This window comes from Erythrolamprus reginae, chromosome 2 (assembly GCF_031021105.1).
Source record: "Erythrolamprus reginae isolate rEryReg1 chromosome 2, rEryReg1.hap1, whole genome shotgun sequence".
NCBI lineage: Eukaryota > Metazoa > Chordata > Lepidosauria > Squamata > Dipsadidae > Erythrolamprus > Erythrolamprus reginae.
Genome location: NC_091951.1, coordinates 5359813 through 5379574, shown reverse-complemented (window position 1 = coordinate 5379574; position 19762 = coordinate 5359813). Strand labels below are relative to the sequence as shown.

General features: G+C 48.8%; 1 pseudogene; it reads left to right on the top strand.

Moving 5' to 3' along the window:
* Positions 1–1752: 1752 nt before the first annotated feature.
* Positions 1753–12032, top strand: LOC139163183 (H-2 class II histocompatibility antigen, E-S beta chain-like; annotated as a pseudogene).
* The last annotated feature ends 7730 nt before the right edge of the window (positions 12033–19762 follow it).

Below are 19762 nucleotides of genomic sequence, written 5' to 3'. Positions count from 1 at the left end.
AATTTTAGGTTTATTTTTCTTTGCATTAATTAGTATTGTATACAAACAGATATTTCATCGATGAGTTCCCTTTTCTGTATTGATCTAAAATAGAATTAGCTTTTTATTTTTATATTAGGAAGACTTCTATAAAGGAGGAGCAATTGTAGCTTATTTATTTATTTTATTTATTTATTTATTTATTTATTTTATTATTTGGATTTGTATGCCGCCCCTTTCCGAAGACTCGGAGCTCTTATATATGTTAAATGTTGTTAGTTCTGTCAGTCTTATACTTTTAAAACATTCAATAAAAATGATACAAAAAAACCAAACACACCATTTTGGGGCAGGTTCGGACTCTGCCTCCTCCTTCAGCCTCCCATGCCCTCACCTAGCTGAGAGAGATCCGCCTGGTCAGCCGGAGGATGGGAGACCACCAGGAGGCGTCTGGGCTACTGTATAGGCTGAAACTCCTCCAAGACAAGGAGTGGGAAGCTTCAGGCCCTCCTCGAACTCACCTCCCTCAAAAGATTCACTCCCCATTCCTCTTTTAGCCTTGCCTGATTTTCCTGAAGCTCCCCTCCCTCCCCCCTTGCTCAGTTCCTGCTGTTTGGAAGACCTCTTGGGAGCCGAATTCTCCTTGTCTAGAGAGAGGGGAGAAGGTTAAGAGTGGAGCAGAAACAAGGGGTTCTAACCAGTGTTCCCTCTAATTTTTTTTGGGGGGTGGGCGGAAAAGTATAGTGTCTGAGCAGCAGTCCCTTCGGGACTGGGCGTCACAGAAATATTAAATAAATAAACAAACAAACAAGCAAACAAATAAAAAACCCACCCTGTTTTGCCTCAGAGAATTTCAAAATAAAACACTGTACAGTACTGTGTGTCTATAACAGTGAGCTCATAATAGGGCAACTCTATCAATATCAAAATGCCACTTAAATAGTTGAGCTAGTTTCAAAATAGATTTTGATTTTCTTTCTCTCTTCCTTCCTCCCATTCTTTTTCTTTCTCTTTTCCTTCCTCTCTTTTTTCTGTTTCTCTCTCTTCCTCTCTCTCTCCTTCCCTCTTACTCTTTCCCTCTCGGCTTCTGGGCAGGTTTGAAAAACTCTGAGTTGATGATGATTTTTAAGTGAGCGATTGCTCACTGCTCAGCTTAGAGGGAACTATGGTTCTAACCTTCCTTCATCCTTGCCCCCACCTCTAAATACAGAAGCCCTTTAGCCTTTCCCGCCTTCCTGAGACTCAGGGCGCAAGGGAAATAATTCATGTTCATGCCAGAGTATAGATTCTTAGGACTTGGAAGTCCCAGGGCTGATTTGTCCCCCCATAAAGTCCGCTTTACGCTCAGGATCCGTGCAGTCAAAATGTTGAGTTTCCTGGCAAAGAAACGGCAGGAATGGAGAATCTGCCTCCTTCATAATACAAAATGGGATCTAATCTACCAGGCAAACTCTGCACACAGCCAGGAGTTTAATTCTGAGATCGGTCGGTAAAAAGATTGATGAGGCTGGCTCGGTAGGCCGCTTAGAGAGGGCTGTAAAACCAAAGTGGTATATAAGGCTAAGTGCCATTTCTATCTAGGGAGAGTGGATGATGGGGAGGGGGGCGCAAAAGGGAGTCCACGTTCCCCTCCGGAACCGGCATGAAGGAGCCCCCTAGAATGCAGCCCCCCACGACTGACAACCTCCCCCCTCCCCCTTTCTCCGCTCTTCTCTCGACTTCGGACTAGCTCCTGTATCGGGCGAAGTCAAGGGAGACTCTGCCCGGAGACCGATGACGCTGCAGAGGGGAGAATTCCCATTGGTCCGCCTGCTCCTTCTGGATACGCCCAGTGCCGAAGTCCGAGGAAAACTCCTCCCACCCCATCCAGACCCCCCTGATTCGGCCTCTGGGGCTGGGAGCCTCCGCGTCTCTCTCCTCCCTCGGTGGGGCCGCCTCCATGGCTTTGGTGGGGGTCCCCCTGGTGCTGCTGGTGGGGGCACTGGCCCGGATCCCCGGAAGCGAAGGGGGAAAGGAGACCCCCGGTAAATAGGGGGCTGGGCGGGGGAGGAGGGGGTTGGGGGCAGGAGGGGGCTGGGAAGGACCCTACGAGTGGGGGAGGGGGAAGAAAGCTTATTGGTCTCCAGAGCCTCCAACAGCCTCGATCTCTGCGTGGTCTACTCCCCCTTTCTCCCCACATGCTCCCCCAGGAGGATGGAGAGGGACCCCCGTTCCCCGAGTGTATCCGAGGGGGGGGAGTCGCAGCCGGGGCCCCCCCTGCGCCCCCCAGCGTCTGGGTCGGAGGGGGCTGCAGGGAAAGAGGAAGGGAAGCGAAAGCGAAAGAGGGAAACTGAGGCATTTTCAGTCCTGAATCCACAAAAGGAAAAAGACGCATTTGAGCAAAAAGAATTTGACTTTAAAAAAAAAAACTTCAGTTTTTCTTCTGAATCTCAAAACTGAGGCTTTGGGGGTCAGACAAGAGGGGAGCTTCGGTCCCTTCAGAGGGAGACCCTGAATTTTGGGAGAAGGCCAAGAACCCCCCACCCCCATAACCCCCTCCCCACTGCTCTATGGGGGCCTGGAAGGGAGGGGGAGGATCTGGGGGGCTCTGAGTCTCTCCTCCCAAACTGGCCCCCCTTTGTAAGGGGGCTGGAGACGCTCCCTTTGAGAGGCTCTTGGGGGATTTCAGGGGGGCTTTTGGGGGAGGGGGAAAAGGTGGGATCCCAGAGAATCCTTTTAGGGGCAAGAAGAAAAATTGGGGTGACCCAGGGAAGGGTGGGAGTTGAAGGGCTGGAAGATCCCAGAAGGTCAGGCTAGATGTCCTCATTGTGCCCCCTCCCCATTCTCCCCTACCCCCCATGGAAGAGCGAGAGGGAGGTATCCATGTTAGCTTCCCTCCAGTCTAAAAAGTTCTTTCAACCCCTCCCCCATCCTTCAGGTCGCTTTTGGTCCAGATTAATTAATTAATTAATTAATTAACTTACTTACTTACATATTTATTTAAACCTCTCTGCCACCCAATCCCAAAGAACTCTGGGTGGCTTACAGCAGTATAAAATTATAATTAACAACAATAAGAAAAAGAAGTCAAGGGGAAAAAATTCTAAAATCATCATTAAAACTAAGATAATTTAATGGCATACATACTAATCGTTCATACCAATTGATAGTGGTTGATTTAGGGCCTCCAGGCCTGCCAGCATAGCCAGGTCTTCGTGGCTTTACGGAAAGCCTGAAGGGGGGGCCTACGGACCTGGGGGGGAGAGTTGGTTCCATAAAGTCGGGGCAGCAACAGAGAAGGCCCTCCCCCATGGCCCCACCAGCCTGCATTGTTTGGCTGACGGAACCTGGAGGAGGCCGACTCTGTGTGCTCTAATTGGTGGAAGGAGACGGTCCCGTAAATAGTCTGGCCCTGAGCCATATAGGGAGATTAGATCTCCTGGACCAGTTGGGATTCTGCCTGCCTTTTCCGACCTTCCTCCCCTGCCCCTCTTCCCTCCCCCTCTTTCTTTCCTGCCCTCCCCTTCTTTCTTTCTTCCTTCCCCCCTCTGCAGAGTGCAGATCCCCCCAATAGCAAGTCTCCCTCCCTCTCTAGGGCTGGGAGAGTTCCCTTTCCCTCCTCCAGGGGACCCTCCTCCTCCTCTACCAGTGGTTGTGAACAATGGGCCCTGGAGTCCCTCCTAATGGCCTTCCTCCTCTTCCTCCCTCCCTGCAGCCCATTTCCTGGCCCAGGAGAAGGGCGAGTGCCACTTCCTCAACGGGACGCAGCAGGTGAGGCTCCTGTGGAGGTACATTTACGACCGGCAGGAGATTGTCCGCTTCGACAGCGACTGCAGGGAGTTCAAGGCCATCACAGAGTTTGGGAAGGCGACTGCGGACGCGTGGAATAGAGACAAGTTAGCCCTGCGGTACCGGAAGGCTGCTGTGGATTCCTTCTGCCGGAACAACTACAAGACTGCCCAGAGCGCTTCTGTGGTGGGCCGGAGAGGTGAGTCTGGGGGGGGGGGGAGATTTTGGGGAGGGGATCCCGGGGTCCCTTTCCTTCCTTTTATTTCAAAGGCCTGGATGATTATAACTCAGTGATGGTAAAAATTAATTACAAGGTCAATTAATTAAACCCTTATTTAAAAGGGGGATTCAGGCCTCTGAAAGGAATGTTTAAAGAGAATCCATGGAAGCAAATTGTGGTGTCCTTTCTCTGCCATTTAAGTAAGAATATATATATTCTAGAACTTCCGGTTTTGGCATCACACTGATAGCTGGGTAGCCTTCGGTATCTCTGGGTTTGCTGTGGCTTTCCGTGGTTTTTTTGGCGGCTTTAGGGCGATCACAAACCTGTAGAGCCAGTGATATTAGAGAGGAATTTCCAGCACACCCCCTGAGTAGCGAGGATCACCTCTTGCCGATACGTGGAAAAACCGATCATTTCAATCGGCCTAAAGACGAGACGCTCCGACTTCACTGAGGAAGCTGTAAGGAAGACAACGAGAAGGCTTTATTGGAAAGTGAGAGGTTTTTTCGGACTATTTTCAAATCAGTGTTGTATGTTGATGGTATTAGATGGCTTTAGAGTGAAACCCCAGCTGGGAGTGTTAATCAGCTGATCGGATCTGATTGCCAGAACGACTGAGAAGGCGGCGACTGAATGACAGATGGTGGCATAAGAAAACAGAACTAGGCGCTCAGAGAGGGACATACTATTTGGATATATACAAAACACCATTGAAGTCCCTGGAAATTGAATGTTTTGACAGATTGACAACAACTTGGCAGAAAAACAGCAGCGGGAGAAAGTTTTTGTTAGAAGTCGTGAGGGTGAGCGGAAGTTTGCGAGGGAGGCAGGTCGTGAGCGGAGCGAGTCGGTGATAGACTACAAAACCGGAGAACCAAATATTCATTTTTCTTTGCTTTTCTCTCTTCCCCCTTCTTTTCCCCTTGCTCTTTTCCCTGGTCTTCGTCGCGATGACATCTATGGTGTTGATCTTTGATTTAAATTGGCTAATAAACTTTCCCATATACTTGGAACGGAACGGAACCTTTGAACTTTGCTTACTAACATCCCATTACTTGACTGAGGACTGTGGACTCTAATCAACATTGGATATGGAGACTCTCTGGGTTTGCATGAAAAACAAAGACGGTTCTGTCATTAGACTTGGGGTGATCTATAGGCCTCCAGGGCAATCTGAGGAATATGACAACAAGATGGTGGATGAAATTACCCAAATGGCAGTAAAGGGAGATATTGTGGTTATGGGTGATTTCAACATGCCTGATGTTGACTGGAATATCCCCAGTGCCCTTACATGCAAAAGTAAGAATATGGTAGAGGCCTTTACAGGAGCAGCTCTGGCACAGCTGGTTAAGACACCGACTAGAGGGGAGAATATTCTAGATTTCGTCTTTACGAATGGGAATTGGATTTCAGAGGTTAAGGTGGGAGAAAATTTAAGTCTTCGGAGAGGGGCGGCATACAAATCTAAATAATAAATAAATAAAATAAATAAATAAATAAATAAGTTGCAGTGACCATCTATGTTTGTGGTTTGGTGTGAAAACTGATTCTGAGCAGTCCTATAATGCAACCAAAGTATTGGATTTCAGAAAAACAAATTTTAATGCAATAGGGGAATATTTAAATAATGAATTAAAGGGGAGGGATAAAATGGCAGGAGCGAGCACCCAGTGGACTGTATTAAAAAAGACCATCTTAAAAGCCACTGGACTGTATGTAAGACAAATAACTAAAGGTAAAAGGAAGAAGAAACTGCTATGGTTTAGCAATGATGTAAGGGCTATAAATGAAAAAAAGGCTGCCTATAGGAGGTATAAAGAGTCTGGAAGTATAGCTGATAGGGAGGTGTATAAAATGAGACATAAGGAGGCGAAACAGATAATATACCGTGTTTCCCCGATAGTAAGGCCGTGTCTTACTTTCTTTTTACCCCCCAAAACCCCACTGTGTCTTACTTTGGGGGTATGTCTTATATTGTCCCGGGCACCGGGGTCGGCTCATCTTCGGGCAGCCTGGTGCCAGCTTTCTCTTTCCGCGGCGGCGGCGGCAGGCTCCGGAGGGAGCTTGGGTGGTGGCGAGAAGACGGGATTCTGGGTGCCGAGCGCCACCTGCCCGCCGTTCACGCCAAGGACAGGCAGCCCCAGTTCCAGCGCCTCGGCCTGCTCGCCCAGCGGGGAGAGCAAAGGCGGCGGCGGGAGTAGCGGAGGCGAGGCGGAGAAGAAAGAAGCGGCGGGGTCCAGCCCTCTAGCCGGCGCCTTGCCAGCTATCCGCCGCTTCTTTCTTCTCCGCCTCGCCTCCGCTACTCCCGCCGCCGCCTTTGCCTCTTGCCCGGCGGGGAGAAGTACAGAAGGGCCGGGTGTGCCACGTAGACGGCAAAGAGCCCCACTGCCAGCCCCGTCAGCGAGCTGCGCCTCGGCAGCATCGCTCCCCAAGACTAGCGCCGCGGCCGCCACCGGCATCGACCACCCCGCCACGGAGAGCAGCGTACGACACCGAGCGCTCGAGCGCGATCACCTCCCCGGCCGCTTCGCTTCTTCGGATCTCCCTTCTTTCGACAACGGAAACGGAGGCGGGCCGCGCGGAGAGTGCTGGGAAATGTAGTCTCTTAGAGAACAATGGCATATCATGGCGAACGCGTGCAGGAGTAAGCTGGCTGCAACGCGAGCGCTAGAAGTACATCAGCAAGGTAACAGGAATGCTAACCTTAACAAGCTACCGTGTTTCCCCGAAAGTAAGACATATGTCTTACTTTCGGGGTATGGCTTAAATTAGCCGACCCCCCTGAAACCCCCCATATGTCTTACAATCGGGGGGGTCTTAATATCGGGGAAACACGGTATGCTGCTAAAGCCTCAAAAGAGGAAGAAATTGCCAAATCTGTAAAGAAGGGGGATAAAACCTTCTTCAGATATATTAGTGATAGGAAGAAGAAAAACTGCAGCATCACGAAACTTAGTACCAGGAATAATACATGCATTGATGGAAATAAGGAGATCGCTGACCATTTCAATAGCTACTTCTGTTCAGTTTTCTCAAAAGACACCTTACAATATAATACTATAGAGGGATATAGCATTGCTTCCAGCTGTACGGATTCAGCTCCAGTGATCTTAGAAGCCGATGTCTTAGAAGAACTTGAATGATTAAAGATAAATAAGGCAATGGGTCCAGATGGCATCCACCCCAGAATTCTTAAAGAACTCAGATTTTTCATTGCTACCCCCCTGACTGATTTGTTTAACCAATCCCTGTTAACAGGAGATGTTCCTGAGGATTGGAGAATGGCCAGTGTTGTGCCTATCCACAAGAAGGGCGGTAGAGAAGAAGCTGGTAACTACACGCCAGTTAGCTTGACATCAGTTATAGTTAAAATGATGGAGACTCTACTCAAAAAGAGGATAAATCAGCACCTAAAAAACAATAACTTATTGGACCCAAATCAGCATGGCTGTATTTATTTATTTATTTATTTATTCATTCATTCATTTATTATTAGAGTTGAAAGGGACCTTACAGGTCATCGAGTTCAACCACCTGCCTGAGCAGGAAATCCTACATCACCCCAGCCAAATGGCAGTCCAATCTCCTCTTGAAAGAGTCCACAACCTCCACTGGCAGGCCGTTCCACTGGTTGATTGCTCTCACTGTCAGGAAATTCTTTCTTATCTCCAGGTTGAATCTTTCCTTGGTCAGTTTCCAACCGTTGTTCCTCGTCCGGCCCTCTGGTGCCCTGGAAAACAGTGTGTCCCCCTCCTCTCTGTGGCAACCCCTCAAGTACCTGTATACAGCTATCATGTCCCACCTAGCCCTTCTTTTTACTAGACTATCCATGCCCATTTCCAGCAACCTTTCCTCGTATGACCTGGTCTCTAGTCCTTTTATCATTTTAGTTGCTCTTTTCTGCACCCTCTCTAGAGTCTCTATATCTTTTTTGAAGTGTGGTGACCAGAACTGGATGCAATACTCCAGGGGTGGTCTGACCAGGGCCTTATAGAGTGGTATTATTGCCTCTCTGGTCTTGGAGTGTATCCCCCTGTTCATGCAGCTTAGGATTGTGTTGGTTTTTTTAGCTGCTGCTGCACATTGCTGGCCCATGTTTAGCTGGTTATCCACTAAGACTCCAAGATCCCTTTCATAGTCACTCATGGTGAGTGTGGTTTTGCCTAATTTTGTATGCATGTTTTGGGGTATTTTTTGCCTAGGTGCAGGATTTTACTCTTCTCTACATTGAACTTCATTTTGTTCATTTCAGCCCACTGTACAAGTCTGTCTAGATCTTTTTGAATTCTGTGTCTATCCTCTGGGGTGTTGCCCACTCCTGCCAGTTCGGTGTCATCTGCGAATTTAATTAATTCGCCCCCTATTCCCTCGTCTAGGTCGTTGATAAATATGTTGAAGAGTACTGGGCCGAGGACTGATCCCTGTGGTACCCCGCTGCCTACCTCTTTCCATGTGGATTTAGTCCCGTTGAGGGCTACTCGTTGGGTGCGATTGGTCAGCCAGTTTTCAATCCATCTTGTTGTGTTACTGTCGATTCCACTCTTTACTTTGGAGAGTAGAAGGTTGTGGTCCACCTTGTCGAATGGTTTGCTAAAGTCTAAGTATATTATGTCCACTGCATTTCTCTGGTCAATTGATTTGGTCACAGTGTCGAAAAATGAAATGAGGTTGGTTTGGCATGATTTGTTTCTGACGAATCCGTGTTGGCTGGTGGTTATTACGTTGTTCGATTCAAGGTGGTGGCAGATCTGTTTCTTGATTATCTTTTCCAATATTTTCCCAGGAATAGACTTTAGGCTGATCGGTCTATAGTTTCCTGGGTCTGTTTTTTCCCCTTTTTTGTAAATAGGGACGACGTCGGCTCGTTTCCAATCATCTGGTAAGTTTCCTGTGGTCCAGGATTTTTGAAAGATGTGGTACAGAGGTTCAGTGATGACATCAGCTAGCTCCTTTAGGACTCTGGGGTGCAGGCCATCTGGTCCTGGTGATTTGTACTCATTCAGTTCCAATAGGTGGTCTTATACTGTATTTCTATTAAAGTAGTGTTTTGTTCCAATTTTGATTTCTGCAGCTGTGATACAAGCTCATTGTTTTGTTGTTTCTTTGTGAGTGAAAACAGATGCAAAAAAGGTGTTGAACAGTTCTGCTTTCTCTTTATTGTCCATTACTTCTGTGCCATCTCCTCTTTCTAACGGACCAACTGCTTCCTTGATTTTTTTTGGGTTGTTTATGTGTTGGAAGAAGCTTTTTTTATTGTCTTGGACCTTTGTTGCTAGGCCTAGTTCATACTGGGCTTTTGCTGTCCTGATTTTTTCTTTGCAGATTCTGGCCGTTTGTTGATATTCTGCCTTGGTTATGTGCCCCTCTTTTACTGAAGGCAAATCATGGCAGACTAATCTCATTGATTTCTTTGACTATGTCACAAAGGTGTTGGATTAAGGTGGTGCCGTGGATATTGCCTATCTGGACTTCAGCAAAGCCTTTGATACGGTTCCACATAAAGAGCTGATAGATAAATTAGTGAAGATTGGACTTAATCCCCGGATAGTTCAGTGGATTTGCAGCTGGCTGAAGCGTAGACATCAGAGAGTTATTGTTAACGGCGAGTATTCTGAGCAGAGACAGGTTACAAGCGGTGTGCCACAAGGGTCTGTTCTGGGTCCTATTCTTTTTAATATGTTTGTGAGTGACATAGGAGAAGGTTTGGTAGGGAAGGTTTGCCTATTTGCCGATGACTCTAAAGTGTGCAATAGGGTTGATATTCCTGGGGGCATATGTAATATGGTAAATGATTTAGCTTTACTAGATAAATGGTCAAAGCAATGGAAACTGCAGTTTAATGTTTCCAAATGTAAAATAATGCACTTGGGGAAAAGGAATCCTCAATCTGAGTATTGTATTGGCAGTTCTCTGTTAGCAAAAACTTCAGAAGAGAAGGATTTAGGGGTAGTGATTTCCCTACAGTCTCAAAATGGGTAAACAGTCCAGTCAGGCGGTAGGGAAAGCAAGTAGGATGCTTGGCTGCATAGCTAGAGGTATAACAAGCAGGAAGAGGGAGATTGTGATCCCCTTATATAGAGTGCTGGTGAGACCACATTTGGAATACTGTGTTCAGTTCTGGAGACCTCATCTACAAAAAGATATTGACAAAATTGAACAGGTCCAAAGACGGGCTACAAGAATGGTGGAAGGTCTTAAGCATAAAACGTATCAGGAAAGACTTCATGAACTCAATCTGTATAGTCTGGAGGACAGAAGGAAAAGTGGGGACATGATCGAAACATTTAAATATATTAAAGGGTTAAATAAGGTCCAGGAGGGAAATGTTTTTAATAGGAAAGTGAACACAAGAACAAGGGGGCACAATCTGAGGTTAGTTGGGGGAAAGATCAAAAGCAACATGAGAAAATATGATTTGACAAACTTCCAGCAGACGTGGTAGATAAATCCACAGTAACTGAATTTAAACATGCCTGGGATAAACATAGATCCATCCTACAATAAAATACAAAAAACAGTATAAGAGCAGACTAGATGGACCATGAGGTCTTTTTCTGCCGTCAGCCTTCTATGCTTCTTTTGCACAAGCCAGAAATGGTGAGGTTAAAAAAAAGGGGGAGAGAAAAGAAAAAGAAATAACATTTGGGACTACTTTGGCTGTGACTAAGATTCAAGGACTTTCTTCAATCAAGCACAATAATAGCTTGTTTCTCTCCTGATTAATTAATTAATACACTGATTGCTGGAAGACTATGCAAAAATATATAAGACTATATAATTAATATTGAATTGAATTAATTTATATTGATTTAAAGTCAAAAGCTAACAATTTAAACAGTTTATATTTATCTATACTCTTTTCCTCTCTCTTCTTTTCTCGCCTTACCATTGCATCACAAAGGATTTAGAAGAGGGGCTTCGGAGAGGGGCGGCATACAAATCTAATTAATAATAATAATAATTATTATTATTATTAATTATTATTATTATTATTCCCCCCCCCTTTTGATTTCCTGCTGCAATTTACTTTGGAAGATGATTCAAAACACAAAATACTTTTTTCAGGCGTGAAAAGGGATCTTGGCCTGAACTAACCAACTGGTCTTCTGTTCTGGGCCCTCCTGTGTCTCTCATGTGCCTCCTTCTCCTCCCTCCCTCCAGCCAAGCCCACCGTCACCATCTCCCCCACCAAGATGGACCCAACTTCCCCCAACACCATCCTCCTCTGCACAATGACGGGCTTTTACCCCTTGGAGATCGAGGTCCAGTGGCTGAAGAACGGCCAGCCGGAGAAGGAGAGTGTGGCCTTTGGGGAGGAGCTCCAGAATGGAGACTGGACCTACCAGCTCCAAGTGTTGTTGGAGACACAGCCCCAGCGGGGGGATGTCTACACTTGCAAGGTGGAGCACGCCAGCCTGGAGGCCCCCATCACCGTCCAGTGGGGTATGCCCCTCCCCTCCCACCTCTCCTGGCCTGGGGACCCCATCCTGCCCTGAGAAGGGAGAGACCCTCTATGTGGTGGGGAGAGCCTCTATCTCCTGGGGGAAGGTGGGCCTTATCATCCTGCTCAGGTGAGGCTCCTTCTCCTTCCCCAGAGCCCCGTTCCTCCCGTTCTGCCAGGGCCAAAATCTGGACGGGGATTATGGGGGCTGTGATAGGAGTGGCCTTCCTGGCTGTGGGGCTCTTCTCCTACCTGAAGGCCAAGAAAGGTGAGTCTGGGGGGCTGGAGTAGAGGTTGTGGGGAGGGGAACATCTAGGGAGGCCTCTGATCAAGCTTAGCGGGTGGCCAAGAGGGTCCCCTTGAGAAATATTTTGGGGAACCTCTGTTCTTGGAGGGGCTATTATGGGGAGATTGTGCAACCTATTATGGGTTATCGGAGGGGAGGGGGTCCCTCTGAGTCCTCCAGCCCATGAAGGGTCCTGATTGGCTCTTTTTCTCCTTCCAGCAATTCCCATCCAACCACCTGCAGGTGAGTTTCTCCTCTTCCTCCCTCATTTCAGCCCCTCCTATAAATTATCAATATTTTTGTTTAACTTCTCAATTGTTCCTTTTTTTTAAAGAAAACATGCCTGAACAATATCTCCTTGTTGTAGATACAGCAAAATCTTTGGAGTTTATGCAGCTTTTCCTTACAGAGACCTGAAAAAGTATTGCAATCAAAAACAAAAACACAGACAAATGCTTAAAATCTTACCCATAATTTTTCCATGTTTTGGGAAAATGCAAAAGGGAAGGGAAGGAGGGGGGCCATTCCTTCCTTTTCCTCCCTCGGGGAAGGAGCACCCCAGCATTTTGGAAGCAAGCCACCCCTTCTGTTAGGCTCACTGGGGTGGGGGGAGAGGTTCCTGGGGGTGTTCAGGCATGGGGACAAATTCCACCCCCGCGGCTGTTTTAAAAGGGGTGAATCCCACACTACTATGCACTGTGGGATTGGAGGCCACTTCAGCCAATGGCAGGAGATCTGCCCAGCTGAACTGCTGATAATTAACATAGCATCTTCTCAGGTATTGTTCTATCGTAGAGTTTGCTCGTTCTACAGCTCCATCCGTCCTCAGATGGAAGGTGGAGCTAAGTCCTTGAGATGCCCCTTCTTCACTGAAAAACTTCCCTCCAAAACTTCACCATGAACTGCACCCCCCACCTCCCCTGTCCCAGATGATCCTTCTTGGCACCCCATGGAGACCCTTGGAAGGCTGTTCCTCCTGGCCCTGTCACCCCATGCTCCCCCCTTTGCTGCCCCCCCCATCTTATCCCCATATTCCTTGTTCACATGAAGAATCGCCGCCTTTTTCTCCCTGGAATGGGCGGATTCTCTCGCTGTCTTTCTCTGCCTGTGGGGGCTGAAAGGGAAGAAAAATATGTTATTTACAGTAAAGGTTTCTCCTTATATTCTGATTTTCTTCCCCTTCTCTTTTTCTGCAGCACTCGTGAATTAATCCTGCTGTCAACCTTCGCTATAATTCTGCATCATTTCTACGCTTGGTTGCCAATAGTTACGGGGAGGGGTCTTGGGTAATGGGGTGGGGGAGGATGCAGGAGGCCCTGTGAAGTGGAATAAGTTTTGTCTTCCTTGAAACCAGGTGACCTGAAGGAGACCGTTAGAAGTTACATTCCATGAATGTGAGGTGGGTGGAAGATGCCTCCACCTGATGGTCATGGACACTAGGGATTGGCCAATCTCCAGAGGGGGGGTGTCAAAAGGGGGTTTGATCTACGCAGGTATCGCACCTTTTTCTCCAGTCTTTGCTTTCACCTTGACTGCTTTCAGTTCTGGTTTATGATAAATTCACTTTTGAACCTTGAAAAGGACTCTGAGTTTTATTTTTCTTAAATTCTGACTGTAGCAGCCGACACCTGCTCTCCGATGCAACAGGATTTATTTTTATTTCTTTGGTCGCTGATGACTCTTTGTCCTCATTGCAAACTCTGAAAAATGGAGGCAGAAGGTGGCAAGTTGGGGGGAGGAGGAGAATGGCAGCGTGGACCTTCTCTTGCTGAGGAAACACCCCCCTCCCCACTTTCTTTCTTGTGAGGGAGGGGTGGAGACCATGTAGACTGTCCCCAGGGATGCTGGGCAGACCTGTCAGTCAAGCCCCCTCATGTCTCCTGGCTTTGAACCCACAGCAGCTTCATCTCCATCATTCTTCCTCGAATCCCTTCCCTTCGCTTTGCTGTGAAAGAATAAACTTCAGATGTAGGAAAACCCTGGAATCCTCCGTTTCTTCCTCCTCTTCCTCCTCTTCCCTGCCCCCACAGGAGGCCCCTCCCTCCGCTGCCTCTGGATCAACCATCCCGGCTACTTCGGGTCCAAAGCCAGAACTGATGTGGGAGGTGGAGGGGACAGATCCAGGGAGGGGGACGGTCTGGACCCCCTTGCTCTGCTCCCCATTAAGGCCCCCTTTGAGGAGCAGAAGGCCAGCAGGGACGGTCCTCCTTCAGCAATTGTGGGGAGCCATTGGGGGCACCCAAGACTCCCCTTACGTTCACCCAGCCATTTGAGCCATTTCTCTTCTTCCCAACTGGAGGGCCCTGCCCCATTTTGTCAGCCAGTGCCACCCTCCTTTCCATCAGAAGCCATTCCTGGAGCAGAAGATGTTTGACACAGAGGAGAGGGAGGGGGGCTCCATGGTGCCGTCTTGAGTGGGAGACCCCTTCCTTCTCTCCAGCATCCCTCTCCCGGAAGGGTTCAACGGGTGGACAAAAAGGCTAAATTCTCCTCCAAATTTATTTATTTATTTATTACTTGGATTTGTATGCCGCCCCTCTCCGAAGACTGGTCTCCTCGGTGGTCTCCTCTGCCTGGAGACAGACGATGCTTCCAAAACTGTGTTTTTCATTGGTTGGGCCCGACTTTTTAGAAGTCAGAAATAGAATCCCTTTCCTCCCCCTCCCTCTCCTCCCTCCCTCCTCCCCCTTTCTCCCTCCCCCTTCCTTTTCCCTCCCCCTGCCCCCACTTGCTCTTCCTTACTCTCCCCTCTCCCGGCTGCAGCAGGCAGACATCCTACAGGGCCTATCCTGTGATGGCCTCAGTCTTCTCCTGGGGTGGGGGAGGGGGCTCAAGGGGTCAAATTCCCCCCTGGCCCAGCACCGGCCTCAGAAGGATAGAACTGGACCCCCACTTGAGCAGAAGGAGGAGGTGTTGAAACCTGCCCCACAATTGTGTGTCTGCACACACCCAGTCACACAAAATGGGGCCCAGAGAGAGAGAGAGAGAGAGCGAGAGAGCGAGAGAGCTGAAAGATGTTTCTCTAATGTGAGCTGTGGATCGAGGAGGACGCCCAAGTTGCGCACCCTCTCTGAGGGGGTCAATAACACCCCCCCAGGGTGATGGATGGACAGATAGAATTGTCCTTGGGAGGCAAAACCCACAGCCACTCCATCTTATCAGGGTTGAGCTTGAGTCTGTTGACACCCATCCACACCCCAACAGCCTCCAGGCACCGGCACATCACTTCCACTGCTTCGTTGACTGGACATGGGGTGGAGATGTAAAGCTGGGTATCATCAGCGTACTGATGATACCTCACCCCATGCCCTTGGATGATCTCACCCAGCGGTTTCATGTAGATATTAAATAGCAGGGGGGAGAGGACCGACCCCGGAGGCACCCCACAAGGGAGCGACCTAGAGGTCGACTTCTGACCCCCCACTAACACTGACTGCGACCGACCGGAGAGGTAGGAGAACCACTGAAGAGCAGTGCCTCCCACTCCCAACCCCTCCAGCCGGCGCAGAAGGATACCATGGTCGATGGTATCAAAAGCCCCTGAGAGGTCAAGAAGCACCAGGACAGAGAATAAACCCCTGTCCCGGGCCCACCAGAGATCATCCATCAGCGCGACCAAAGCAGTTTCCGTGCTGTAGCCGGGCCTGAATCCTGACTGTTGAGGGCCTAGATAATCAGCTTCTTCCAAGGACCACCTTCTCAACAACCTTCCCCATAAAGGGAAGGTTGGAGACTGGACGATAGTTAATAAGCATGGCTGGGTCCAGGGAAGGCTTCTTGAGGAGTGGGCGCACAAGTGCCTCCTTATAAGGAGCCAGAAAGGACCCCCTCCCCAAAGAAGCATTGACAATCTCCTGGACCCAGCTCCGAGTCACCACCCTGCTGGCCGAAACCAGCCAGGAAGGACACGGATCCAGCAAACACGTAGTGGAACTCACAGCTCCAATGGCCTTGTCCACTTCATCAGGTGTCACCAGATCAAACTCTTCCCAGATAGGTGGACAAGTACGGACCCCAGTCACCTCAACTGACTCGTTGTCAATCGACTCTGTTTTCCAATTGGAGTCGAGGTCCGCCCGGATCCGAGCTATTTTATCAGCGAAAAACATGTTAAAATCCTCAGCACTTCTCTGTAAGGCCTCCCCAACTCCCCCCTGGTTAAGAAGGGAGCGGGACTTGGGTCCAATGAAGTCTTATTAGGATAATTTCAGGGATCCTCAATCTCTTGTTGTTGTTGCTCTTGTTTTTATGATTTTTTTTAATAAAGGAAAGAAGTTGGAAGGGACCTTGGAGGTCATCTAGTGCAACCCACTGCTCCATCTGAGATGCGAAGAGGGAGACGTTGGGTGTCGGAATGGGGCAGAAGGCTCGAGTTGTGGAGCAGAGAAATGGCTGGGTGAGCGAAGGGGGAGGCTCAGGTGTCCCCAAAAGGCCTCCCAGGAGTGCTTGGGGAGGACCATGCGGGCTGCCATTTGGACCTTCAAATCGGGCTTGAGGGAAAGTAGAGCGGGAAGGGGGGATTCTTAGCAAGAGAAGGTCCAGGCTGCCATTCCCCTCCCCCCCCAACTTGCCACCTTCTGCCTCCATTGTTCAGAGTTTGGACCAAGTTGGTTACTCCAGATGCCACCTGGACAGACCATGTCCAGAGCCCTGGCAACCCTTTGATTGCAGGATGCACCAAGCCTTTGCCAGGGCCATGCCAAGACGCTTACTGAGGGGGATTTGGGGGAATGCAGAGGGAGACCCACCTCACCCGCAAACCAGGCTCTGCCTGCAGCTGGGCGACCTCCTTCCAGCCATTCTTGGTGAAGGAGGTGGGGAGGGGTCCAAGCCCCAGCTTGCCTGGGATGGGGGGCAGCAGGGAGTGTGGAAGGAATGGGGGGGCTTGGGGAAAGTGAGTGGGGGCAGATGGAGGCTGAGGAGATCAGGCAGATCCCAAGATCACCGGAGAGCTTTGGACGGGATCCCTCTTGATCTCCTCCTTCACCAAATCCTCTAAGTGGCACAATTGTTAGATGGATTAATGGGGGATGGGTGGGGGTATCTGGGTGAGCCCCCCAGGAAGGTCCTTAAAATGTCCGTTCCATCTTAGAGTACTATGCTAACAGTGTTGCTCTCTGTTGAGGGACTGTGTTAATAACTGTTAATTCTATAATGCTGAAGAACATTCAATTGGTTAGTTTTAATTAAAGCTGGGATCTAATCTGTTGCCATCTAGACAAATAATTCCAGTGTGGGTTTTGTTTCGTTTTTCATAATAAGCCCATTTGCATCTGGGAGCATTAAACAATCTTTGTGGACTAGCTATAAGAAGGCAATGGTTTTACAAAGTGAAATTGTGACTTTGTTTGAGGAAGAAATGCAAATTCTGGATGCGAAAAAATATTTCAGCAAGAAAATGGATGAAGCATTTTTAATGTGGAAATTGAAAACCTTCAATCTGACATTTTATTGAAATCATCTTCTATACATTATTTTTAGTAGTTGATACAGCCTTTCATGCTTCTGAGGTCCCTAAAATGAGGACACAGATTGCTGGGGACAATAAGATGACTTTGTACACAGGTCAGAGGTAAAGTGGTAAACCTATTTATCTATCTATCTATCTATCTATCTATCTATCTATCTATCTATCTATCTATCTATCTATCTATCTATCTATCTATCTATCTATCTATCTATCTATCTATCTATCTATCTATCTATCTATCTATCTATCTAACCAAACATACATACAGATATACCATGCATAAAATTGTAAAGGCCTAGGGGGAAAGAGTATCTCAGTTCCCCCATGCCTGGCGGCAGAGGTGAGTTTTAAAGAGCTTACAAAAGGTGAGGAGGGTGGGGGCAATTCTAATCTCTGGGGGGAGTTGGTTCCAGAGGGCCGGGGCCGCCACAGAGAAGGCTCTTCCCCTGGGGCCCGCCAACCAACATTGTTTAGTTGACGGGACCCGGAGAAGGCCCACTCTGTGGGACCTAACTGGTCGCTGGGATTCGTGCAGCAGAAGGCAGTTCCTGAGATAATCTGGTCTGGTGCCATGAAGGGCTTTATAGGTCATAACCAACACTTTGAATTGTGACCGGAAACTGATCGGCAACCAATGCAGACTGCGGAGTGTTGGTGTTATATGGGCATTTTTGGGAAAGCCCATGATTGCTCTCGCAGCTGCATTCTGCACGATCTGAAGTTTCCGAACACTTTTCAAAGGTAGCCCCATGTAGAGAGCATTACAGTAGTCGAGCCTCGAGGTGATGAGGGCATGAATGACCGTGAGCAGTGACTCCCGGTCCAAATAGGGCCGCAACTGGTGCACCAGGCGAACCTGGGCAAACGTCCCCCTCGCCACAGCTGAAAGATGTTTCTCTAATGTGAGCTGTGGATCGAGGAGGACGCCCAAGTTGCAGACCCTCTCTGAGGGGGTCAATAATTCCCCCCCCCCAGGGTAATGGACGGACAGATGGAATTGTCTTTGGGAGGCAGAACCCACAGCCACTCCATCTTATCAGGGTTGAGTTTGAGTCTGTCGACACCCATCCAGACCCCAACAGCCTCCAGGCACTGGCACATCACTTCCACTGCTTCGCTGACTGGACATGGGGTGGAGATGTAAAGCTGGGTATCATCCGCATATTGATGATACCTCACCCCATGCCCTTGGATGATCTCACCCAGCGGTTTCACGTAGATATTAAATAGTAGGGGGGAGAGGACAAACCCATGAGGTACCCAACAAGGGAGCGACATAGAGGTCAACCTCTGAACCCCCACTAAGACCGACTGCAACCGACTGGAGAGGTAGGAGGAGAACCACTGAAGAACAGGTCCTCCCACTCCCAACCCCTCCAGCCAGTGCAGAAGGATACCATGGTCGATGGTATTGAACGCCACTGAGAGGTCAAGAAGCACCATGACAGAGGCCAACCCCTGTCCCTGTCCCGCCAGAGATCATCCATCAGCGCAACCAAAGCAGTTTCCGTGCTGTAGCCAGGCCTGAATCCTGACTGGCTTCTTCCAAGGACCGCTGGAGTTGGAGCGCCACCACCTTCTCTCTACCTTCCCCATAACAGGGAAGGTTGGAGACTGGGAAATAGTTGTTGAGAATGGCTGGGTCCAGGGAAGGCTTCCAAGAGGGACACGGATTTAGCAGGCAGGTGGCGGAACTCAAAGTTCCAATGGCCTTGTCCACTTCATCAGGCGTCACCAGATCAAACTCTTCCCAGACAGGTGGACAAGTACGTGTCCCAGTCACCTCGACTGACTCGTTGTCAGTCAACTCTGTTTTCCAATTGGAGTCGAGGTCCGCTCGGATCCGAGCGATTTTATCCGCGAAAAACATGTTAAAATCCTCGGCACTACTCTGCAAGGGCTCCCCATCTCCCCCCTGATTAAGAAGGGAGCGGGTCACTCTAAACAGAGCGGCCGGGCGGGATTTCGCTGATGCGATCAAAACGGCATGGTACGCACATCTTGCCGCCTTGAGCGCCACTTTGTAGGTCTTAATAAAAGCTCTTACAAGTGTTCAATCAGATTCAGATTTACTCTTCCTCCATCATTTCTCTAGACGTCTCTTCTGGCGTTTCAACTCCCAGAGCTACTCGTTGAACAATGGAGCTCTACGGGGTCTAGTGCCACAGAGAGGTTGCAATGGCACAATTTGGTCAAGAGCCTCTTCTGCCGCCTTCTTCCAGGCCTCAGCGAGAGACTCTGCCAAGCTGTGGACGAGTGAATATGGTAAAACCCCAAACACCCTCTGAAAGCCCTCAGGGTCCATCAGGCGTCTGGGGCGGGGGAGGATTGGAGCAAGGAAATCAAGCCTCAGTATAAAATTTATACAACTTCTCCCATGTGTGGACCCTCTTATGGGAAGTAAGCTGAGTTTTGCGACCAAAGGTCTTTCCACACTCCATGCATTTATACAGCTTCTCCCCTGTGTGGATCCTCTTATGGGAAGTAAGTACACTGCTATAAGCAAACATCTTTCCACACTCAAAGCATTTATACGGCTTCTCCCCTGTGTGGATCCTCTTATGGGAAACAAAGCTATCCTTTCGAACAAAG